The following is a 26142-nucleotide window of genomic DNA, read 5'->3' on the forward strand; positions in this document are numbered from 1 at the left end:
TATCAAAAATTCTATCTTGAAAACTTTAGGTTTTGTCCCATTAGAAAAAAGTGTAGTAATCTGACCTTCACAAGAAAGTGGATGTTTCACGTAATTGAAAGCCAAAATAGTCAGAAGCACAGAACTGAAGAGGAAAGAGGGAAATTAAAGACATCTAAAGAAAACAGTGAAGCACTTTTTGGGGGTAAACTTCTAAGGAAAACCTTCGTATTTTACAGTATTTTTAAATGATATTTGTCTTGAACTTTCTCTTTTTCCTTCAACAGAGTAAAATTAATAAATAAATGAAAACATAATAAAGAATGTACAGAATAACTTTTTTAAATTTTAAAAGTTTATTTATTTATTCCCTGAGAAAGACCGAGAGACAGAGACCCTCAATGGTGTCTTCCTACCACAATCTATCCGCAGTTTCAGCAAGCCCAGCCATGGTCAGGGAGACATCAGGATGCAAACCTTAAATGTGATTTTTCAAAACATCCATGCCTATGTATAATCAAATCAAAGATATTATCATATTTATCATCTTCAACAATAGATATCATATTATGTTGTGCACTTTCAATTTTCACTCTGCAGTTTTGATTTTTATTTTTTTAATCCTGTTGTGGTTTACTGTTCCATAACCTATTTGCCTTGTTTACATGCATTCCTGTATCTGTTAAACTTGCATCCTCAGTCCGTCCCACCACTCTTCATTCCATGTGTAGTCTCTGGTATTTCAAGCAAGTTGTCCTCTCCACTTCTATGTCTTGGAATCTTTTTTTTTTTTTTTTTTTTTTTTTTTTTTGTCATTCAGTGCAGACATTTGGTATATGTTAAGTGTTAAGTTGGGGCAATGCCATGTTTATATTTCACAGTCTGGCTTGTTTCACTTAGCATTCGATTTAGAATTGTTCACTTTCTATTGAATGATGGGATGGGGTCTCACTGTTCTTTACGGCTGAGTGATCTTTATGGCTACTATACATTGTGTATACATGCCACATTATCGTAATACGTTAACAGTTTTTGAGTACTTAGGTTGATTCCATGTCTTAGCTATTGTGACTAATGCTGTGAGAAAATCAGGGATGCACAAATGTGTAAAATGCAAAATGATTTCCTGCCCTTTGAGAAAATACTCAGGAGCGGAATTGCTGCATCATATGGTCATCCTATTGGTAAATTTTAAAGAAATCTCCATATTGTTTTCCTCAGTGGCTGTATTAGTTTACATTGCTACCAGTAGTACACAAGAATTCCCTTTTCTTCACATCCTTACATTGCTACCAGTAGTACACAAGAATTCCCTATTCTACACGTCCTCATCAGCATTTGTTCTTTGTGATTTGATCATAGCCATTTTGGCCTCATTGTGGTTTTATGTTTTATTTATGATAAGAGATGTTGTACATTTTTTTCAGATTTTTTTGGTGACTCATATGTCTTCCTTAGAAACCTGCCTGTTCAAATTTATTATCCATTTTTATATTGGATTATTAGTTTTTCTTTGCAGGTGAACTGCATGAGCTCCCTACTATTCTGGTTATCAATTCCTTATCTGAAGGACACTTCACAAATATTTTCTCCCAGCCTGTGGGTTGTCTCTTTAGTCTATTATTCTTTCTTTGTTATATGCAAGCTTTTTAGGTTGATGTAATTCCACTCAAATGTTTTTGGAGTTGTTGCCCATGCTTTAGGGGGTCTTATCTAGGAAACCTTTACCTACTCTGATGTCTTCAAGTGTTTCTCCTGTGTTTTCCACAAGTAGTTTTATAGTTTGAAGCATTAAATTTAAATATGCCACATTTTTGTTAAAGTTTTTTGCTATAGAATATTTGTGCTCCAGAGAGAGTTGGAGAGAGATAGAAAGTGAGAAATCATCCCCCCTGCCCCCCCAATGAGAGATGGTCTTGCCACAATCCCTTTTCTCCCATTCTCCTCTCAGGATATTGGGCACACACAGACATCCCATCTTGATTTTCAAGCCACCAGGTTTAGGACTCCAATCATGTTCAGCCATGTGGGAGTCCAGTGCTTTAATCATCATACCGTAACGTGTTGTCCCCTAAGTCTACTACAATTTTTAATAGGAAGAATTTAGTTATTGACAATGAGTTGGAGAGCATTTATGCCATACACAGGTTTTCCACCAAAATAACTATGTTTTATTCAGGGTTTCTTTATATTATGATTCATTTCAGTGAAAAGAAGCAATAATGTGCTCTTCACAGGTCATATTGCATTTTAAATAAATGTTAACTAATTTCCTATTGTGCACAGAGCACTAGACAATGGGAATGGAGTGATGTATGACTCAGTTCTTTCTTCACTAATCTTAAATTCTGTGGAAAGAGAGAGCATATAGTCAGCAAAGGATAAGTAAAAATGAAAAGAGCTTGATCTATCAGAGAAACAACAGAGATAGTGAGAACTCTAATGGGGTTAGATTGGGAAGTGAGAAAGAATATCTGGAAAATGGGAGGAGTAGTGGATTAAAAGAACAGATAAGTCGGATTGGCAGGTGGTATGGTGGTTAAGAGCATTGGACTTACACATGGCCAACCACAGTTTGATTCCCAGACCTGGCAGCTTGCTTTCTCCCCTCTCTCTCCCCATCCCTCTCTCCCTCCCTCCCTCCCTCCCTCCCTCCCTTCCTCCCTCTCTCCCTCTCTGGTCAAACTAAAAAATAAATAAATATAAATAAAATAAAATATTTAAATAAGATAAAGTTAAATAAAGTTAAAAGAACAGTTAAGTGATGAAGATGTGGGGTAGAAGGTGATATGGTTCTTGTGTAAGCAGAACAATAATTTAAGGATTTTTTAAAAAAAAGTAAAAATTATGTCAGGCTTTGTATACCAAGCTTACAAATTTCAGATTTGTTCTGTTGGCTATATGGAAGCCATGGGATGGTTTAAAGTTTAGTAAAACATGTATGAATTCATTTTCAAGAAATGTATTTTTAACTGCTAAAGAATAGAACACAGTTTGTAGTCAAAATGTGGCTTATACGGTACAAAATAATTAATATAGTAATTCAGATTCAAGATCCCTCTATCATGAGCTAGATTTGTTCATAGGCTTTCTGGTAGTGTAATTCAGTGGCATGGTGGCTAATGCAGCTGGATACCACACTGCCAACTGCATAGTTCAAGTCCCAGACTCAGAGGCTTAAAAACAAGACAAAACAGGGAACCAGCAGTTAGCGTAATGGCTATGTCGCTGGATTCCCACGTAGTCAACCGCGGTTCACGTACCAGACCCGGTGGCTTAAAAAACTCAGTGTGCGTGCGTGTCCAAGATCCCGAGAGAATGGAGGAGAAGGGATTGCGGCATGACCATCCCCCCTGGGGGGTGATTTCTCGCTTTCTGTCTCTATGTCTCTCTCTGTCTGGCGAGCGCACGCGCCCTATAGCGAAAATCCCTCCAAAAAAAAAAAAAAAAAAAAAAAGACAAAATAACAACAACAAAACAAAAACAGGCATGTATGTGCATGCCCAAAATCATGAAAAGAGAAATGGAAAATACTGCATCATGATCATCCTCCATGAGAGGTGCAGGGTACTTTCTTACTTTCTCCTTCTCTCTCTCTCTCTCTGTCTATGGAGAGAGCGTGCACCTGCTAACAATTTTAAAAAAAATAGTTGTAACAGTATATTCAGTAATTTTATGTAAGTAGAGTTGGCCACGTAAGCAATGCATTCAATGAATATTTGAAATCTGTGTTTCAAATGTTAAAGCAGATGTGAATTACCTGTGATTCTTGTTAAAGTACAGATTGGGAGAGCTATAACATGTAAACTTTCAGGTGATTAAAATGAAGTGATTGGGTCTATAAGTTATCTGAGTTACTGATCCATGGACTACACTTAATAGTGGATGATTCTAGCTTATGCCTCACTAGTTAGACTGACTGACATAGCTATGAACACACTCACTGCTATGTTGCTCAACTAGTCAACCAGAGAGAACAAACAATATGTCATTAATGATAGCTAAAAGTAATTGACCACTCTTTGATCATCCTGGGCCAACAGATAGAACTGTTAAGTAAAGAGAAGAATCTCTAGGATAGCTTTGTTTTAAAAAATTATTTTATGTATTATTATTATTTTTTATTTGCTATAGAGCACATGTGCTCATCAGAGAGAGAGAGAGAAAGTGAAAAAGCCAGTTGCCAGGTCCAAGACTCTAACTGCAGCTGGCCATGTGGCAGTCCAGCACCTGAACCACCACTCTTTATGAACACCATACATAAAATATTCAGACTCTCCCCTACATCACACATACACACTAATGTAGACATAAAAATCTATATTCTATTAAACATAGATTTAGGGTGAATGAAAGGTAATCTAGCAAATTGAGTATGTTATTTCCTATTTACATTACTCATTTAAAAATTTTCTTTGAAATGATAGGTCCCTAGTATTTATATCCATCAACTACCTCACTCATTGTGATGAGTAATTTTATTTGTCAACTTGGCTAAATCACAATGCCCAGATTTTAGTCAAACAGTATTCTAGATGCTTCTGCATGGACATTTTGGATGAGGTTAACATTTGTATCAGTGGACCCTTGAGTAGAAAAGATAGCTCTTCATAATATTAGTAGGCCTTGTTTAATCAAATGGAACCTTGAATAGAACAAAAGACCTCCCTACAATTAAGAAGGAATTCTGCCCATAGATGATCTCTGAACTCGAACCATGTTCCCTGGTCTTCAGCCTGCCAGCCTACCCCAATGACTTTGAAACTTCTAATCTTCATAATGGTGTGAGGCAATTCCTTAAAATAAATAACTCTATATATCCATATCCTATTGGCTCTATTTCTCTGGAGAACCCTAACATACCTGCCCATAAAAACTTGGACTTTCCTATGGGGTTTTGTGAAGTTCTAGCCATCGAAGACTGGGATTAATAATTTATTCTCTTAGGTTTAGCCTTTAAACATACCCTAGAGGCATCTTTCAATGCAAGCATAATGAATAAGCTTTAGGACAGGGTCTTGCTGGATTGCCACACAATCAGCTTTGTGGATCTTGGATACCTAGACTCTTGGATTGTTCCTGGTTAACTCCTTGCCAAATAGCCCAGGCCTCTTAGAGGGCCCAGAATTCCTGCCCTTAAGGGCCAGTCTCATGTGACTGAAGCAGCGGACAAATTGCTCTGCCTGCTTCTTGAGTTTCTGTTGTTCACTCTGATCTTTGGCTCATTTTCAACTTTTGGCTAGGAGTACTCATATCCTGTTCGTTCTTTGTCTTCCTAGATCGTTCCTCCAGATGTGAAGCAATCTGAGATCAGTTACCAAGTCTTGGCCTAACATATTTTCCAACAGCTGGACTTTGTCAAACTCTCCAGGCTATTCTAGTCCATAACTATCTAAACTCTACTTCTGACTGAGGCAAACACACCAAATATTTCACCTGCCTATTATCTGGTTTTCTTTACCACCATTCTTTCACCTACCACTCAACCCTACCTCACTCCATAAACATTCCCCACACTGTTGCTCCCCTACTCCTTGATTCAAACTCTTCATGCCTCTGAATGAGTTATCCTCTCCTCCTAGAACAAACTTGTTTCACTGCCTAGCAAATTTTACTAAGCCTTTAAGAACTTGCTTAGGCGTTGCTATTCCCCGAGTCATTGCTGACTCTTCTAGTTAAGTCAGATATTTTCTTTTTGAATTTCCAGTGTGTTTGCACTCTCCAAGGTCAAAGAAACAGAAACAGAAATAAGGAGAGGGAGAAAGCACCCACCCCCATCAATGGAGCATGGTAATGCTATAATTCCTTTTTTCTTATTTTTTTTTTCATTTCTCCATCCTGTTGATATTTTGGGCACCCATGAACATAAGCTAAAATGTTTTCCAAGCTGCTGAGGCTAGGATTCTAATCACAGTCAGCCATGTGGGATCTGGCTCCCTTAACCACTAGCCCATGGGGCAGTTCCAAGTCAGTTATTCTTATCTGCAGCACTTTGTTTATATTTCTTCATAGCATGTCCCCTGTAGCAGTAGTGCTATCTATTGCATTTACAGTTTGTTTTCTTCATGTTAATTCCCTTGAGGACAGGGAACTAGTTCTAACTTATTTTTGTGATCCATGGACTAGCACAGTCTAATCACATCACATGGAGGTACTTAATTGTCTTTTGGTTCAATTATTAACAATTCTGGGCACTCTTCAACTTCTCTCCCTCTATGAGCAGAGAATGTCTTGTGCTCTAACAACCAGTAACAACTAGGAATAAGTAATTCATCGTGACATTAAATTATTTTTCTTCCAGGTATCAATTGTAAGTATAAACTTGGCCACCTACCAGAATTCAACTGGATTATAAATGAAGATATCAAAGACAAATGCTTTATTCTGAAAATGATTCTCGGGACCAGAATCAGCAACAATTGCAAAGAAAATCGTTGCTATTCCCCGAGTCATTGCTGACTCTTCTAGTTAAGTCAGATATTTTCTTTTTGAATTTCCAGTGTGTTTGCACTCTCCAAGGTCAAAGAAACAGAAACAGAAATAAGGAGAGGGAGAAAGCACCCACCCCCATCAATGGAGCATGGTAATGCTATAATTCCTTTTTTCTTATTTTTTTTTTCATTTCTCCATCCTGTTGATATTTTGGGCACCCATGAACATAAGCTAAAATGTTTTCCAAGCTGCTGAGGCTAGGATTCTAATCACAGTCAGCCATGTGGGATCTGGCTCCCTTAACCACTAGCCCATGGGGCAGTTCCAAGTCAGTTATTCTTATCTGCAGCACTTTGTTTATATTTCTTCATAGCATGTCCCCTGTAGCAGTAGTGCTATCTATTGCATTTACAGTTTGTTTTCTTCATGTTAATTCCCTTGAGGACAGGGAACTAGTTCTAACTTATTTTTGTGATCCATGGACTAGCACAGTCTAATCACATCACATGGAGGTACTTAATTGTCTTTTGGTTCAATTATTAACAATTCTGGGCACTCTTCAACTTCTCTCCCTCTATGAGCAGAGAATGTCTTGTGCTCTAACAACCAGTAACAACTAGGAATAAGTAATTCATCGTGACATTAAATTATTTTTCTTCCAGGTATCAATTGTAAGTATAAACTTGGCCACCTACCAGAATTCAACTGGATTATAAATGAAGATATCAAAGACAAATGCTTTATTCTGAAAATGATTCTCGGGACCAGAATCAGCAACAATTGCAAAGAAAATAGCTAATAAGATTACCTCCCATCGAAAGCCTAAGGTTCTATAGTTCAAAGGATGAAAAATAATTAGAAAGCCATGAAGTACACAGAAACTATACTATGCTATATAGCAACTTAAGTTCCTTATTTTTCCCTATATAAATGTCTTGCTCTCTCAACTAAAATTTAGGTGGCCTGTCAGAGCAAACCTTACTTCTAAGTTTTGGCTTCAGAACTTGCCTGCTCCTCAAGGGCAAAAACCATGGCTTAAGTCTTTCTCCCTCCCAAGCACCTCACAGAGGGACTGCCCACAATGTGAAGCCCTTGCTGATACGCTTGACAAACTGACAAAGCCAAATCTGTGCTAAGTTGCATAACTATGAGTAATCATGATTCTCACTATACCATTAGTTTTTAGAATTATGAAATGCGGATTTCACTGTTGCCAAAAAAGCTGCCCAAAGTATGGATCAGATTTCTAATTCAGAGTAAATTGTCTGTTTTTCCAGAAAGCAGAGGCTCAATCAGAGATAATAAAATTCATGACCTTGGCAAATAAAATTGTCGGTCGCATTATCAGAGATTCTAGCCAGGCTGACACTTTATACTAAATGACTCTTATAATCAGTGTATTGACAATAAGATTTGGAGATTTTATGACTTACCAAATCTTAACTTGAATTCATACAAAATGCTACAGATGCTACATATGATAGCCACTTTGCAAAAATATCTCCCCATGTCTTCCATATTCAAGTCCTTTTGTAGTACCTCCTCCTCTATGCCTGAGTTCTGGCTCAGTCTTGGATCCAAAGCAACAGCTTCAACCCCAGAACTGTAGCCAGAGAGCCCATCTCACTAAGGCTTCACTCTTGCACTGTCTCCTGATGCCACGTCCTGCCTACCAGATCCAGCTTCTTGAATGCTAACACTGACACCTGCATGGACCAGATGTGATTTGCCACATATCTTAGACACAACACTTATTACCCACCCATTGGTTTTCTATTACTGCATCAAAAATTACCTATCACAAACTTAGTAGTTTAAAACAAGACACATGTACTGTATCACCATTATCACATGGAACAACATCAGGAGCCTGGCTTGTTTTAGCATGATACTTTCTATTCAGGGTCATATGAGGTTGAACTCAAGGTGTCAGCTGATAAATTCTCATTTAGTGGCTCAACTAGATAAAGTGTGCTTCCAAGCTTCTTCAGATTGTTGGCAGAAATAATTTCCCTGAGGCTCTAGCACTAAGGTTCTATTATCTTACTAGATATTGGCCAAATACTAGTCTCAGCTACTAGAAGCCACTCCCACGTCCTTGCCACATGACCCCTTCCATCTCAAAACTGAATTCCTTTAACACTTCAAATATCTCTGATCTTCCTCTTCTCCTACTAGAGAAAAGTTCTGCTTAAGAGAGCTCAAGTGATGAAGTTAGGGCCACCTAGATAATCATACTATCTTAAGGTTAATTTATTAATATCTTAAGTACATTGCAAAATCTCTGTGGCTATGGAACCTAATAGTCATGGGAGAAACATGAGGCGGCAGATGTCCTGGGGTCTATCTTGGAGTTCTGCCTATTGTACTCTCCTATAAGCATACCCCACAAATTACTATGCTATACCTCTACATTGGTCAGGACAAGTTCACTGCTATAATAAATGAACTTCAAAATTTTGGTGACCTAGTACAGTCCAGGTTTTCTTTTCTCTTACGTCAAATTCTTCTAGGTCAGTAGGCCTCTGCTCGACATTACGATCTAGAAACTCAGGTTCCTTCAGTCTAGTAACTGTACGGTCCCAGAGTCTTCTATTAGGTCTTTTATATTCTGCTGGTAGACAAGGGAAGAGAGATGGTAGATTTTTGAGGCACTATTTGGGCTAGGCCTGGACATGGCCTACATGACTTATAGCTATATCCCACTGCACAGCACTAGTCATGTGGCTGTCTCAAATTGCAAAAGAGCCTGGGAAATGTAGATTGTGTACTAAGAAAAAAATAGAAATGATTGGTGAAGACTGGTTCACTCTCTGCTAAGCCATCTCTTTGCTATGAAATTTCTGGAAGGGTTTAGCATCGTCCTAGACTTGACAGAGGACAAATAATTACCCTTCTCTGCTGCAATCCTCCCCGCCCCTGCCAAAAAAAAAAGGGGGGGGTCAGTTTCTAGAGTTTCTTTACAAATTTAAAATGATAAGACAGTTAAGTTATCTATCTGCTGACTCTGATACTATTCTTTTAATATTTTTAGGTTCCAAGTATCAGGCATTTGTTGTATCAAAACATACAAATTTCACTCTTCTTGGATGTAGAAGTTTGCAATTAACATACTGAGAATTAAACAAAAAAAGAAAAGAAAAAAGGCAAGATTTGGACATCAATGTGACAAGAGAAGGACATGCACACATTTGTTAAACCAGATACATTCCTTTTCGTATTATCAAGGAAGTTCCTGTTCATTTTCAAAAACGTCTTGTGAAGTTATTCTCTTCAGAGACTTTCTGTGTGATTGAGTTTTGTTCCAGGAGCTGCGAGAAAAAAAAAACTGTTATTTTTGGAGAGTTACAGTTCCTGTGCTGGGTCAAGGAGAACGTGCATTCCAATCCTGAGCAAGATCTAAAGGTGGTTTTAAATCTCACCTTGAAAAAGGACAATTATTTTGCTCTTTCCTCTTTTAAAAGATACTGAGGGGGAAAAAAAAATTAAAAGATGCTGGAAACCCTTGAAATGCCTGAGGCTTATACATATAAGGTTGTAAATATCTTGAAGTCTTTACCTTTTGATACTTTCAGATGTCAAAGGATTAGTTAGGCTGCTATTTATGTAAACATCACTTTCACATCAGTTTTTATTGATTTACTACCAGCTTATTTGTCTTATTTAATTTTACTGTTCAATGACTTGATATAGAAATGTTTATATGAGGTTTAACCAGTTCTCGAAGCCTTGATTATATTTTCAGGTCATGCCCTTTGGCATTAAGCAGTGTCTTTGAGGACATTAAAAACAAGAAAACTTGAGAATCACCTTCCAAGCCTTTTCAATGGTATGAAAACAAGAGGCCAGAAATGTCAAGAGGAACAAGTAGAATTCCTTCATGGAATCAGACAGAGATTTGTGTGCATGGTGCTTTTTGTTATTGTTTTTGTTATTGTTCATCTGTGGTGCCTCTGTAAAGTTTAAAAAAAAAAAATCAAAGCAGATACTTCAACCATACGTAGGCCCTAGCCTATACTCAGGCCCTAGCTATGCACTACAATCTATTCTGTAATTCTGATTCCCCAAAACAGAAATTTGGGAAGACTGCCTAGAAATAAAACTGAAAGGCATTTTCTCTGTCAGTTATCATTATTATCATGTTCTATAAGTTTATTGTAAAATGTTGTTCAATCTTTATATTCAACCCACCTAACCCAGTAAGCAGAGAAAATCAAGGCTTGATCAGAATATATACCCTTAAGGGGCCAGCAGGTAGTGTGGTGGTGAAGGGTGCTGGACTTCAGATGGCCAGCCATGGTTCGAGTACCCAGACATGGCGGCTTGCTTTCGCTCTCTCTTTCTCACTCTGTTCCTCTCTGCTCAAATAAAAATTAAAAAATAAAATAAAATTTTAGGGAACCAGCAGTTAGTGTAATGGCTATGTCGCTGGATTCCCACATAGTTGACCGCAGTTCGTCTCCCGGACCCGGTGGCTTAGAACTCATGCTGGGCGCGTGTGCATGCGTGCCCAAGATCCCGAGAGAAGAATGGAGGAGAAGGGATTGCGGTGTGACCATCCCCTCTGGGGGGTGATTTCTCGCTTTCTGTCTCTATGTCTATCTCTGTCTGTCTGGCGAGCGCACATGCCCTATAGCGAAAACCTCTCAAAAATAAAAAAATTTAAAAATTTAAAAATCGAAAAAAAATAATATACAACTTTAAAAGACATGGTAGACACAGTTGGGTTCCTAAAACACTAAATTTTAAGAAAGGTAAAATAAAATGACTTAAAATCTACTAAAGATAACTCACATCAAACATTTTTGGGATATGACCTGTTCATAATCTATGCTATTTGCATTAAATATGAAATGACACTGAGCTCTGAGCTAACAGGACAGGAAATTATTCATTAGCCAGGAAATTATTCGGTTCTTCCCTCGTTGTTTCTTTTCTGAATACAGACACCTCTACTTGAGACCCTCACTGAAAGACTGTAAGGTTAATAACCAAAGTCCTGTTATCATTGTTGACAACAAAAAAGCCACAAATGAAATATATTCACTCAGATGTTCAAGACATGCTGATCTAGGTGCATTACTTTTTATTTGGTTTAATTTATTTTTATAGGATCATCTACCAAAATGATAAAAGGAAGAGAATGTCATGCAGCTTAATAGCGTTGGCTATTTGTATATGATGAAAGAGTTGTTGTTATCCAGCTGTGTAATCTTTACAGAAAAAAACATGCAGAGGGCAAGGTCCACCAAAGTTCAGGGGCTTCAAAACAAACTGACTGTCTAGGTTATAAATTGCCCATTGACCTTGCATTACTAAATGGCTTTTTAGTGGAGATAGCTCTCTGAATCCCAGGGTGATGCAATGTAAGTTACAAGCTCCAGGCTGCCATCAACTCTTCAGGTTGCTGAGAAAGAAGTGCACTCCTACTGACATTTAAAAAAGAATGAAAATTGCAAGCATTGATTGACCACTCTTGTGTCTGTGCCCCTTTGCACAGTATGGAAGTAATTGAAAGCCAGTTTTCTTTTTTTCTAACCAAATCCTCCCTTCAACTCATCCTTTTTCCAACTCTGCCTTCTTCCCCATTTATTTTGCCTATTTTGTACATTTAGATATGATAGGTTTGTAGCACTTGAGCCAATCAACTGATAAAGCAGGAGATGACAGTTGACACACTTTAATGTACTCTTAGACAAAGGACAAAAACAAATAAAAATAACTGCAAAGCACTGTGAAAATATAACATATTCCAAATGCTGAGTCCATTCAAAATAATGATATAATCAGAAGAGGAACAAAAGAAGTTTCTGTCACAGCAGGGACCAGGCCCCGGTGGAGGCACTCTGCTGCTTTAAAATGATCAACAAACTTCCACATGTTCCTACTTACAGTTTTGTTAACCACAGGTGGACAGTCAAAATTACATGTTTGTATAAATTTTGTTTAACACTTAAACTTCAAAAACCAATGCAAAAGTAGAAGTAAGGCAAGGGTGTGCTTTCCTAAGCTGCCAAAATTCCACCCCATGGTTTGAGGTTCTCCCAAACCTGAGGAGTCTCTGAACATGAAACTTATAAGGCATCTAACTCCAGTGAAAGGGGCTATGGAACCAGGGTAAAAAGAGAATCCTGGGTCAGGGATATTCACCCCAGGTTCTGAAATTGCCAGAAACCGAGGACATATTTATGTGTCTATCTTGAATACAATTTAAAAGACTAAGACATATTCTTGCGGCCAACCACAAACCAGATTTTTCTGACCAAAGCCTAGTCACAAACCCCCTTCTGAAGCCCACAGAATGGTAGATTCAATTTCCTTCCAGTGCAACCAGTCAATTCATTGTCCTACTCAAACCAGGCCTTATCCTCTGGAAACCCCAAAGCCTCAAGAAACAGAAATTTGATGGTTTGAATCTTCAGTTTTTCAACCATTTGATTCAATATCATGTAAACACAGCTGAGTGCCACATACTATAGTACAGAGCAACTCAAAGTGTGATCCATGGACTACAGATAGGCTGAGAACTGTTACCAGTCTGCCATGAGATAAGGATGAATGATAAGTCTTTAGAATCCTATTATTGGAATGTGATGAAGTCATTTTATGTCTCTGGCTCTAATCATAAAAAAATCAAACATTATATTTTATGTCTTTTCATTTTTTTAGTAATTCATTTTCCTTATATTTTATAAAAGCATCGGTTTACAATGGATTGACAACTTCAAAAGAAAGGGTCCTTCGCCATTGTGAATTTGAGAAGTACTGCTCTAAAAGATTCAGTTTATCTCTTAGTCCTGAGAAATAGCTTTTGATGTGAGCAAAGTAACCAAGTATTGCACTTCTCTATATTATCTCATACGTGTCTATGTTCAGTGCTGGTGGATAGATGACTTTGCTCTTTCAATTTGTCCAGGTCCTATGAGAAGCAGACAATAATATAAAATTAGAAACATGAGATATACTGGGGCAATGTCAGTAACCGACAATGGAAATGGGGCAGGGGAGAGGGGGGCTGGAGACAGCTGGGAAAGCAGCAAACTGCAATGCAGAACTAACCCCTGTGAAGGAGGGAGGGGGAGGATATGAGGAACGGAAGGAGAGGAGTGGAAAGGAGGAAATTAGGTTTCAGGCTGCCCAGCATCTCTAAGAAAGTTCAGCAAGGCTGGTACCGACTCCTCCTTGAGTCAAAGTCATGTGTCAGCGAGTCCCCCATCTCCATAAAACGGGCCTGTTTTTAAGTCTTGGTTGCATTCAGCTATTTCTAAGGAATAGCTTTTGGAAAATGAGACCTAGGCATAAATGTAGTTATGAATTCAAGAAAAGCAGATGAGGCTGTTGTTCAATTACTTTCTCTGCAGTAAGATTTGAAGGGTACATTGTTATGGTCTCTACACTCTTCCTGATTCCATGGAGGGAGTGTGACCTCCTTTTCACCTAGAAATGATGAACAGTGAAGTAGGATTAATGCTCTGCTCCTCATTCTCTCATCATTCACTCCTCTAAGCTTACCTAATAGTGAGACCAAAGGAAGTCTCAACTTGCTGGGCCAAGTTAAGCTACAGACAGAACCATGTGAGAGGAAAGGTAGGTTGTTTCTAGTTCTGAAAAAAATTAGATTTTTGTTTAACAGTTGTCCTTTCAGTTAGCTAGATAAATGTTCATTACAAAAACTCAGTTCTGTCTTAGACTTATGACCAGAAATAACTTTGTCCTACAAGTTAGCGGGAAACTGCTCTCTGAGGATTTTAGAGAAGTTGTCTAATCCATGAGTAAACCTTATTCAATTTTTAATCTTTAATTATATTTCTGTTTGTATTTTTCATTTGAAAGAAAACAGAAAGGAGAAAGGTGAGTGACTGGTACCATCTAATTTCCAATATGTGAATGAATGTGAGCGTATGTACCCAAAGTATCTGTATTATCCTAAATATAGTGCTTGCGAATTACAATGTACCATGTGCTTTTTTTCTTTTTCTTTTAGAGATATTTTTGCTATAGGGCACAGCTGCTGGAGAGACAGAGAGCCAAAAAGTGAGAAATCAGCCCAAAGGGGGTTGGCCATACCACAATCCATTTTCCTCCATACCCCTCTCAGGATTTGGGACACACACACACACACACACATACTTGCTTGGTGAGAGTCTCAAGCCGTTGGGTCCAAAGTTTCAGGTCGAACCCCGGTTGACAATGTGGGAGTTCACTGATGTAACCATTACATCATCTGCTGGCCCCAAGTGCATGTGTACTCTTTAACACTAAAAACAATGATTGCATATAGCAGTTGCTACTGTATAAGAAATGAGTGGTGAAAGTTTTTGTCATTGGTGGGACCAGCAGTTGACGCAATCACTATGTCACTGAACTCCCATGTAGTCGACTGCAGTTTGAGTCCCTGGTGGCGTAAACTCACGCTGGGGGTGTGTGCATGCATACCCAAGATCCCAGGAGGAGAATAGAGGAGAAGGGATTGCAGCATGGCCATGCCCCCTGGGGGATGATTTCTTGCTTTCTGTCTATTTCTTTCTGTCTTTCTAGAGAGTGTACAAGCCCTATAGCAAAAACCTCTCCAAAAAAAAAAAAAGAAAGAAAGAAAAAAGTTTTTGTCATTGGAATCAAAGTATTGACACAGAGAAACATGCTTGCATTTGAAGATAGTGTCTCTATATCAAAGACCTCAGAGCCTTTTAAATAAATAATAGAAGCAATCATCTTTGACTTCTGGGGAAAGCAAGATGAATGTTTTGGTAAAATCCCCTTTGTGGGGGTCTCTTTATAAATGCAAGTCTCTAAAAGATCACTCAGCTTGGAAACAAAGGGAAAATTTTATTGGTAAGATGATTATTCCATTGTGACATACCAGGAATAACGTTATTAAGAATTTATGAAGAGCACTAAACTTGCAAAGTGTTCAAGTGCCTGTGCCATAATAACCTCCCCCTAAGCCCCATCAGTGATGCTGATCTCCATCATTGGCAAATTGGAAAGTTTTTTACTTCATCACTATGTATTAATAGTTTAAAGGAATCAGTAGTAGGGAAGGAAACATAAATAAAAATTATTTATGTAATTTATCAGCTGGCTCTGTGCCCTGGTGGATAAGGTAGCCAAATTCCTCATAAAAACCCCACAGTTCAAGTTTTGACTCACAATTTTGAGAAACATGCCAGGCATGTGTACATGCATGCCCAAGGCCCAAAAGGAGGAGAGTAGACTGCAGCATGACCATTCTCCATGGGAATATGGTCTTGCTTTCTCCTCTCCTCTCTCTCTCTGGTGAGTGTATATGCCCTCCAGAAAAGAAAGAAAAAGAACAAACAAAAAGGGCATTAACTTACCATGGGAAAACTTAGATTAATTTATTGTTGCTTTTTGTTGTTTTGTCTCTGAGTTGACTGTCTTCTTCCAATAGTTATTAAATGGCAAAGAAAATCTGTTTGTGCAGTTAAAAATGCAATAAACACATTGCATGTCAAGAACTTAAGCCTGGAACACACATTTTTAATTAATTGAATCAATGTGAATGGTGTACAAACATGTCATAGTTCAACATCAATTCCATCAACATTAAAGAAAATATCCAGGAAGGACTTTGAAATGAATTTTCAAAGTCATCTGAACTCAGTCTTCTTTGAAGAAAATTATCCTGGAAAATGGAGTGTAGCCAAAGCCATTTTTCCTGTTCTGCTTAGGAATGGATGTAGTATTTTTAAGAGAACAAACAGAATATTACTCAAATCAGTGAAACATATATCACTTAAAAGTCTGCATCTTTGTGCAGTTATAGGTCCAGCTGCATAAAAAGCAAAATATGATTTCTTTTTTATCAGATTTCCTAATGACAAAATGTTCCCATGAATTCTAAATCAGTAAGAGGAGTCTTTTAATGACCAGCAATTCACCCAAAAACCTACATTTTCTTGGGCTAATTAGGATAATTGCCTAGTAAATCACCCAGCCTCCAAAGAGATGCTTTGTTTGCATAAATGGATTCCTATTTATATGTAGGGGCTCATTAAATCCTATGACCTAGAATTATAAGCAACTAAAGCAAGGCTAACATGGTAAGGTGAAGGCTATAAATGTGACAACCCCCCTTTGTTTTTTCTGGGTTTTAAAGTAACTGCAAAGACTCTATCAATGTATCCTATCAAGTAAGATGGTTCAGATCAAGGGTCTCCTGTAACACTTCCTTCCCAAGAAACACTGAAAAAATAATGAATCTGATTATCTGTCCCTGATGTTTTAATCATCCTTGTGTTTACACAGGTTTAGTTGCTCAAAGAAATACATATGGAACATTTCCAATGACGATGGGAAGTTCCATCTGCTCCATAGGAAAATGAGTAAGAAGCTTCACAATTGGTACTCTTAGAATGGTGCTTTGCAAGGAATCAGTGTTTATAATAAATGAATTAATGTATAATTAGGCTTTACAGACTACCATTCATGGGTATGTCATGGTCTAGCATGTAGCGTGGATTCAAATTTGAATCTTCAGACTCTGTCTATAAATAAATAGGAAAAGCTGTACATGGAATGTTTATGTAACTATCACTTTATGTTTTCTAGTTACATCATTTTCTTTCTGTGTGCCCTTGAAAAACAGTTTAGGTTACTTACTTGTATTATCTTTCAGCTGCAGAGATTGCAGTTATAATCTAACATGCATTCTTCCTGGAAGACATTCTCCCCTCTGGACACTTGTTAAACTTTAAGCTACACATAAAAGGGAGCTTGAAAGTTAAACAAGTCTCTTAAAAGCAGAACAGAAATCCTCAATAAAATTTTAGCAAATTGAATCCAGAAATATGTCACAAGAATAATACACTACAACCAAGCAGGGTTATTTTAGGTATGCAAGAAAACTTTGATATTTTAAAAATCAAGAATTCTAATACCTATATTAACAAACTAAAGAAAAATCATATGATAATATCAATTCACTCAGGAAAAACATTTGACACAACTGGACATGTGTTTATTTTTTAAATACTTAGTACATTAGGAATAGCGAACTTCCTCAATTTGTAAAGAGCATCTACAAAAACACCTATAGCTAACCTTTTATATAATGGTGAAAGGCTAAATGCTTTCCCTTTAAGATCAGAAACAAGACAAGAAAACTTTTACCACCATTATTCAACATATTACTGGAAATTCTAATCACAGTAATAAGAATAAAAAGAAATAAAATAGATTGGAAAAGAAATAAAACTGTCACAGATGGTGTAGAAAACTGACTATGTAGAAAATTTCAAGGATTCTATTTTAGAACTCCTAGAACTGGTAACTGAGTTATATGAGCTCACAAAATTTAAGATTAATATATAACAATTAATTGCATTACTATATAATAGCAACAACAACAAAAAATAATAAGGAAAAATTGGGACCAGCAGTTAGCAAAATGGCTATGTCGCTGGACTCCCATGTAGTTGACCGTGGTTCAAGTCCCGGACCTGGTGACTTAAACTCACGCCAGGTGCATGTGCATGCGTGCCCAAGATCCCGAGAGGAGAATGTTGGAGAAGGGAGTGTGGTGTGACCATCCCCCCGGGGATGATTTCTCGCTTTCTGTCTGTATCTCTCTGGCAAGTGCACGCACCTTATAGCAAAAACCTCTTCAAAAAATTAATAAAAATTTAAAAAATAAATAAACAAACAAAAATGAAAAACACAAGGCACACGCAATTGCTCCAAAAAAATTCCTAAGAATAAATAAACTGAGGAGGATAAGAAGGAAGAAAGTGGATGGTGGTGTGATCACTCCCCATGTGAGTTGCTTTCTCCTCTCTTTCTGTGTCTGATGAGCACATGAGTCAGATGGAAGGAAGGAAGGAAAAGAGAAGAGAAAGAAAAATAAACAAAGAAAGGAAAGAAAGAGAGAAAGAAAGAAGAGAAAGAGAAGAAAGGGGAAAGGAGAGCAGGGGATGGGAGGGGAAAAGAAAAAAAGGCGAAAGTTGGAGGAATCACTCTTCCTGATGTCAGAGTTTACTATCAGGACAGTGTAGTACTGGTAGGAGAAATACACAGCTCAATACATTGAAGAATAACTTCAACTCCTCAGAACTAGGTAATGATTTCTTAGATTTGACACCAAGTCACACACATACATGGAATTTTAATTTTATTTTTACCACTGAATGCAGGTTTATTCCATTTGGGTTATAGTCAAGGGAAAATGTCACATAGGTTCTGACAGAAATTCATAGATCTCTAAACACTAAACATTCTTCCTCTAAGAATGCTGTACTAAACATCTGGAATACGTAACTTCAACTCTACCTTAGCCTAGAAATGATTGCCAATAAGATCATGAAAATATGACATTCTGTATCAAAGCTTTGTTTATTAGAGCTAATAATTCTTAGAGCTATGAATCATTGAAGACTTACTTTCAGCCTGGCATAATGCTAATAATTTTGCATATTTTAAAAATATCAAACATTAGATATCATAAAAATTGTGAAACAGGTACTGCCAAATGCTATCTAACATATGAAGGAACTGAAGCTAGCTGAGGTTGAGTGATCTAAGATCTCTGATTTTAAAGTCAAAGTTTTTTACCTCTGCAATAGGCTATGTCCCCAGGCTAAAATGCACTAAAATGTATTAAGCCATATGAAATTACTTTTCTTTTTAGGTCAGCACTGTCAAATAGCAACAACTTTATATAAATCAACCTAATGATTAAGCTCGCTCCTTATTCTGTTTCACATGAGGAAAACACTGTTACCATACAAAGTTGATAATATTCCAATCAATGAGAAGGAATTTTCTATTTTATTTAGCTTATACAAACTTATATAGGTTTAAGAAGAAAAAAAACTATTTCAATTAGGCTTTTTGCAATATTGAAATAAATGAAGAGCTCCAGTTATATACTCAGGTTAGAAATCACTGATTTACTCAACTCCCCAACTTCTTTATTGGTAGCAACTATGGGCCAAGATGATAGAACTAGTAAACCACAACACAGGATTAGAGCTGCTTTCTCAGACTCTGTTTCAGCAGGGGAAATGCATAGGATATCATCTAAGATTTGCCCATTTAGATAAATATAGTTTACCAATAACAAATAAGTCCTTGTGCAATTATCTGCTAAAATACTTATGTTTATACAGGATATGTAGTCTATGGAATTCAGTTTTATTAGACCAATTTGGTTAAGGGAAAAAGACATTGAACAAAATGTGTGGCTCCTGCTACTTAGAAAGCAAGGAAAAGTGTTTCACAGGATAGTTCTCATAATTCTAGATCATTTTTCTCATTTGTTAAATATAAAATCTTAAAGAAACCAGCAAACTAAGAATCGAAGAATATAGTAAGTTTACAGGAGACCATTAATTAGAGATCATGTAATACTGATAAAAGCAGAGATGAGTGTCTGACTTTTGTTTTGGAGAGAAGTGGCTTATTTACCATTTGGGTAAAGTTGTCAAAAAAATGCAAAAAGATGGGCCAGTAGTTGGTGTGGTGGTTAAGGTGCTGAATCTCTCATAGTTGATTCTGTGGTTTGAGTTCTGGACCTGGCATGCCCGAGAGGAGAATGGAGGAGAAGGAATATGGCATGGCCATCCCATCTGGGGGGTGATTTCTCACTTTTTCTCTCTCTCTGTCTCTCTTCTGCAAAATGCACATACTTATAGCAATATGTGTGTGTGTGTGTGTGTATGTATATACACATGTATATATATATATAAATTTTAAAAAGTACAAAGGGCTACCATGCCTTCGATGGATTTTTCCTTTTTTTTTTTTTCAAGAGTCATCTGTTTGGTGTGAAGTCTGCTGTGAAATGTGATTCAGGTGCAAAAACATGTCAGTTATAGATTGTCTCGGAAACTGAGTTAACCTCAGAACTTTGGAAGGTGTTTTGGTTAGTAGAAGATTTAGTTGTGACAGCTGAAAAATTGTAGAATCAAATTTTGAGACACATAACTGCTCAATGTATTGATAGAAACATTTCTAAAATTTACAATAACTATTTGAGTTGGGTATTATCAGGTAAAATATGTGGGTTTTTTTCCCCCAGGAGCTATTCACCCATTTACAAAAGCTTTATCATCTCTTAGCTACTATTGTCCTATCAATACAGAGCACATTGTTGCTAAGTCAGACATTTGAACAAGTCAGCAGAACCCATGATTCGAAGTCTGTGCCCCTGCCCCCCCCACCTGTAGAATAAATGTATTCTAAGGATTACACTATAATGTCTTGTGCTTTTATAGCACCTTTGTCCAGGGAATTATGAAGGGATTATGGACTTTTACTCTAATCCTCACAAATAGTTCCATGAGATAAGGTAAATAAGGGGCAAGACTTGTTCTTACTTTTCCTAAGAGGTCAAGCTTTTAGGATAAGCTTAGCCCTTTATACTAAGCTATATATTTTCCAGTGAAGGAAGCATCTGGCCTTGTGGCAATAACCAGAATTGTTCTCATGTCTCTGACCTATGCCTCTGCAACTGGAGTCCAATCCTGTAACTGTCTTCAGTTATTTAACTACAAGGAAGGATAAGGGAATAGGTAACAAGGAAGGCCATCCTCTACCATTTTCAGAGCTTAGAGTACAAATACAAATGAACATCTTCAAATGCTCTGCTCTTCCCTTCCCATACCTTTCCCCCAAAATAACCACCTTCTATATATAAAGATCATCATGTGGATGTTTGTGGACACCCTACTATGTACACCTACCCTCACCCTCCAATAGTTGCTCCTCAGCCACTCCTGTAGTCTAGGATGAAAGATTTTATAGAGTCTTGAGTATCAAAAGTACAGTCAGGAGGGATGCAGACTCTGAATGTAAATATGTCTTTGGCCACTCAGAATCCTTGCCTCTTAAAGAGTGCAAGGCTTGGGGCCAGCAGATGGCATAGTGATTATCTCATTGGATTCCCATGTGATTGACTGTGGTTTGAGTCTTGGACACAGAGGATGGAAAATCTTGCAGGATGCATGGGCATACATGTCCAAACTCCTGAGAGGTGAATGGAGAAGAGACTGCAACATGGCTACCCTCTTTGGAGGATGATTTCTATTTTTTTCTTTTTCTTTTCCTTTTTTTTTTTAGCCTTCCTAACTTTTTTAACATTTATTTATTTTACATTTATTCATTGAACATCATCACAGCATGCAAAATGTGATTTCCCATCCAGAATACACTGTATAGTTATACATGTTATCGTCAACAAATAATTTTCCATTTCTTGTTTCATATATGTTTATATGAAACACATTCTGCCATTTGCCACCCTCCTCCCATACTGTCTCTGGTATCTACAATTGCTTTCCATTCCTCTCCCCCATCCCGTTTTATTTATTTATTTGTTTGTTTGTTTATTTATTATTTAATTTTTTTATACATTCAATTACATTATTTAGCTTATGAAGTGAATATTCAACATGTGACCATTTCTCCTAGTCCAGTTGATAAAACTATAAAATGATCTTCAACAGATAATATACCACACTTCTTTTCTCTGTTTCTCTCTCTCTCTCCAGCAAGCACATGTATCTTTTGAGGAAATAAAAAAATGGCAAGGCTGGAGGAAGGACAGAACGAAGCCCTTCAAAATGCAAGGCCCTGGACAAAGATCAAGTTATCCAAGTCTAAGGTGTCATGGAGAATGATGTGCTACCTAGAATCTCCCTATGTTAAAAACAGTTGCCTCAAATAAGTCTTCCACTTTCTAGACAGCCTACATCCAATGGTTGATTGGCACAGGTATATGAAGCCCTAAGATCCTCCTCTTAATTTAGCAAAACTCTGAACAGCCATCCTAGCCTCACAGATCCTCATAGGGTCATAGGCCCTCATTAAGACTGTACCACAATCCAACTTCTCTGTTCAAGCCTCCTTCCTTACTTTCCCCCCACACAAGGCAACTCCAATAATACTCTTTAATACACTTGACAAACTACTTCCTTTTCAGAGTCTATCTTCTAGAAAGCTGAACTTCAACAAAAGATGATACTGGAAACAAACCAAAAAAAAGAGAAAAAACCCATGACAACAACAAAAAAAAGAATTAAAAATTATCAAGTAATGCTTACTCATCTTAATAAAAATGGCCTTTGCTTTATGTAAAGTTAAAATGGTATTTAATTCAGGGTTAATTTATTCAAATTCTATTAGTACTTGTATATTTAATTGTTTACTCATCATTATTTTTGTCTCTGAGGGATGGAGGGAGGAGAAAAGTGACTGGGGCTAGCAGACTACAAACCAAAGTTCACCACCCCAGTCACTGATAAAACAGAAAGGTAGAACTTTCTGTTGTTATAGTATAAAACAAAGGGAAACACATGTTCTATCTCTCTAACAGAGACCTTATTTAGAAGATGCATGTTTGAAATTCTGCAAGTATTCTTGACCATTTAGAAACCCAATGCAGGGGCCAGCAGGAGACACAGTGGTTAAGGCACTGGACTCCCACATGGCTGATCACAGTTCAAGTCTCAGACCTGGCAGCTTCAAACTCATGCCAGGTGCATATACATGTGTGCCTGAAATCCCAAGAGGAGAATGAAGGAGAAGGGAAAGCAGTGTGGTCATACCACATTTGGGGAGGGAGGTGATTTCTTGCTTTCTGTCTGTCTGTCTGTCTTTCTGGTGAGCATACATACCTTACAGCAAAAATCTCTCAAAAAAAGAAATATGCCAATGGATTTATTTTCAAGATTCATGGAAAATTTATGTTTTATTAAATGGATAGAGGAGTAAAATATATTCTTCCTAAAAGGGAAAAAAATGGACAATTCCCAAATGAATTCTCCCCAACTGCTTGCTAGCTATTGTGATTAGATAACATGACATGAGGAAAAAGAATTTGGGGTCTGATCTTAAGAAGAACATATGTTTGACTCTCCCACTCATGCAATATCTTAATATCTCCCCCATGCTCCTTAAAAAGAAAGATCTGTTCAACATCAAAGTGAATGATGGATGGCACTCTGTTAACATATAGACCCACATGGGAAAGTCCTGGGTTCATATCCTAGGGCCTTCCTCTATATATTTCTCAATAAGTAAGTTAAAAAACTTAAAATATAAAAATAAAATGATGGTTTATGTGGCCAGAACTAAAAAACAACTTTCTGGCTCAGTAAGTAAAGGTAACAAAGCAGTGGTCAGCTATCATAAATAAATAAAAGCTGTGAATCAGGTACTTTAAATCCTCATATTTGATTCATATCTGATTGCAGGGAGACATCTATATCTGGGTGCTCTGCCCATTTATTTTAGGGAGCAGCATGAGGGCTCAGCAGTTCTGGTCTACAGCCCTCCTCCCCCTTATAATCTCACTTCCCAGGTGCATAGTTAGAAAGGTAGAGTGGAAAAGGTGTTTTATTTTTTTTTCTTTCTCTTTTTACTAATCCTTTCTTTTGCTGATTTTTTACGCTCCTCCCTTTTCGTCACATAGGACAGGTGCATTGCAGGGAGACATCTACATCTGAGGTGCTCTGCCCATCTCAGGGACCAGCATGAGGGCTGAACAACCGTGATCTGCTGCCTACTCTTGAAACTTCCCCTCTCCAGCCAATAGCTAGAAAGGTGGTGGTGGGGTATCTTTTTTTTTTTTTTTAAATCTTTTTCCTAATCCTTTCTTTTGCTAATTCTTTACCTCCTTCCTTCTACATAGGACAGAGTTATTTCAGGGAGACATATGCATCTGAGGGGCTATGCCTATTTTGTGGGCCACACTTGCATGGACATAGTTTTTTGGGTTTTATTTTGTTTTCTTTTCTTTCTTTTTTTTCTGTTTTGTAGTCACTTTTTCTTCTACCTTTCTTTCTTATTTTGCTGCTCAGCTTCTACCCAGTGAGTGTACAGACAGGTCGAGGTGCATAGTAGCCAAACATCTGAGTTTTTCTATGCTCAGAGAATTCCTCACCACTTCCCACTGAACCAGCTGCAAAAGGGAGATAATTCTCTTCATAAATTTGAACTCAAAACTCCTTCTGTGGATACCAAATTGCAAAACACAGTACAAGAGAGAAATTGGCACAGAAGAACCTCACACTAAAGGGAAGCACACAAGCTCACAGTGGCAGAAAACTTCTCCAACAAATTAGCCCAAAGTGAATACATTACCAAATGACTAAAAATTGGAGAAGAACCTCAAGTATGAGAAAACCAAGTGATATGTGCCACACAAGGGGACACAGTAACTTGTCTCCAAGTATGGGAAAACCAGAGGAAATTATTGCAATGTCAGAAAAGGAATTTAGAATATTTATGGCAACAAAAATCTGTGAGATGGAAGATAAAAGAAATATTGAATTCTAGGAGGTGAGGAAGTACTTTTATGACTTGAAGGAGGATATAGACAACATAAAGAAGTATTAAACAGAATTCCTAGAGTAGAAAACTGTAATGCAGGAGATCAAAACCTACCTCAAAAGTATTAAAAGCAGATTAAATCATGCAGAAGACTGAATCTCAATGTAGAAGACAAAACTATGCCTTACCAAAAAAAATAAACAAAACAAAACAAAACAATTAAAAGATTGGAAAGTCAACTGACAAAAATCCCTAAAGAAGACATATGAATGGCCATAAAGCTTATGAAAAACTGCTGAACATCCCTCACCATAAGGGAGATGCAAATCAAAACTACAATGAGATGCCACCTAACACCAGTTGAAATGGCTAAGATAAAGAAAACAAAACATAATAAGTGCTAGCAAGGTTGTAGTGAAAGGGAACTTTCCTACATTGTTGGTGGGAATGTAAATTAGTCTAGCCATAGTGGAAAACAATATGGAAGTTCCTAAAAGATCTACAAGAGAACTACCATATGATCTAGCAATTCCACTCCTGGCTGTCTACCCAAAGGATAGAACTCTCAGTCATAAAAGTGCTTGCATCTCTATGTTTATTGTGGCATTGTCCACAACTGCTAAGACAGGGAACCAACCCAAATGTCCATGAACAGTTGATTGGTTTGGAAAAGTGTGACATATATACTCTATGGAATACTCCTCGGCCATAAAAAATAAGACCCTGGCATTTGACAGAAAGTGGACAAATATGGAGGATTTACTGCTAAGTGAAGCAAGTCAGGCTTTGAAAGAGAGGCATTGTATGTCTCCACCTAATATACATTGACCGTCCACACTTTACGGTGGAAACTGAAAGATTAGAGGATACAGAAGTGTGGAAAATGGTTACAAATACAGGAGATAGTATGGGAAGAGAATGGGAGAAGGGGGAGAGATGAAGGAATCAAGGGGAAAATAGAAGGCAAGAAACTTAAGGGACATGGAAATGGAAGGTTGCTTGTTGATGGTAACATTTATGATAGTTTCAACTGGACTGGTGTGAAGTGTATTCATGTTGGGTAACTCATTTTATAAGGTGTAGTGATATACAGTGATTGAACATATAAAATAAATTTTTAAAAATGAAAAAAAAGAATCTAGGAAATAAATAAATAAATAAAAATCCTCATATCCTCCACAAAGTGTGAGGAAAATGATATAGAGAAGAAAAACAATACTCAGAGAATTACGTGATTTGTCCAAGATCACAAAGCTTGTCGGTCATGGAATCCATGGTGAACTTCATGTCTGATTCTCCAAAGCTTTCTTTTCCCACTATAATTACACCTCTTTAACCCTGATATCAGTTGCCAAAGTTTTAGTTGCTACTTGGAACTGAAGGACTTCTGAGGTCATTAAATCTCTGTGTATTTGCTGTGTTCTCTTTCTCTCTCTCTCT

General features: G+C 37.4%; 1 long non-coding RNA gene across 2 annotated transcripts in view; it reads right to left on the reverse strand.

Moving 5' to 3' along the window:
• Positions 1-26142, reverse strand: part of LOC102485866 (uncharacterized) — a 92010-nt gene that overhangs the window by 28867 nt on the left and 37001 nt on the right. The window contains exon 3 of one of the 2 annotated variants that reach the window (XR_003549470.1): positions 9397-9722. The exons of the other annotated variant lie outside the window; for it this stretch is intronic. This is a non-coding gene — a long non-coding RNA (uncharacterized LOC102485866). Of the gene's footprint in view, positions 1-9396; positions 9723-26142 lie in introns of those variants that run through there. 2 annotated transcript variants of the gene reach the window in all.

Source organism: Tupaia chinensis, unplaced genomic scaffold (assembly GCF_000334495.1).
Source record: "Tupaia chinensis unplaced genomic scaffold, TupChi_1.0 Scaffold000251_1, whole genome shotgun sequence".
NCBI lineage: Eukaryota > Metazoa > Chordata > Mammalia > Scandentia > Tupaiidae > Tupaia > Tupaia belangeri.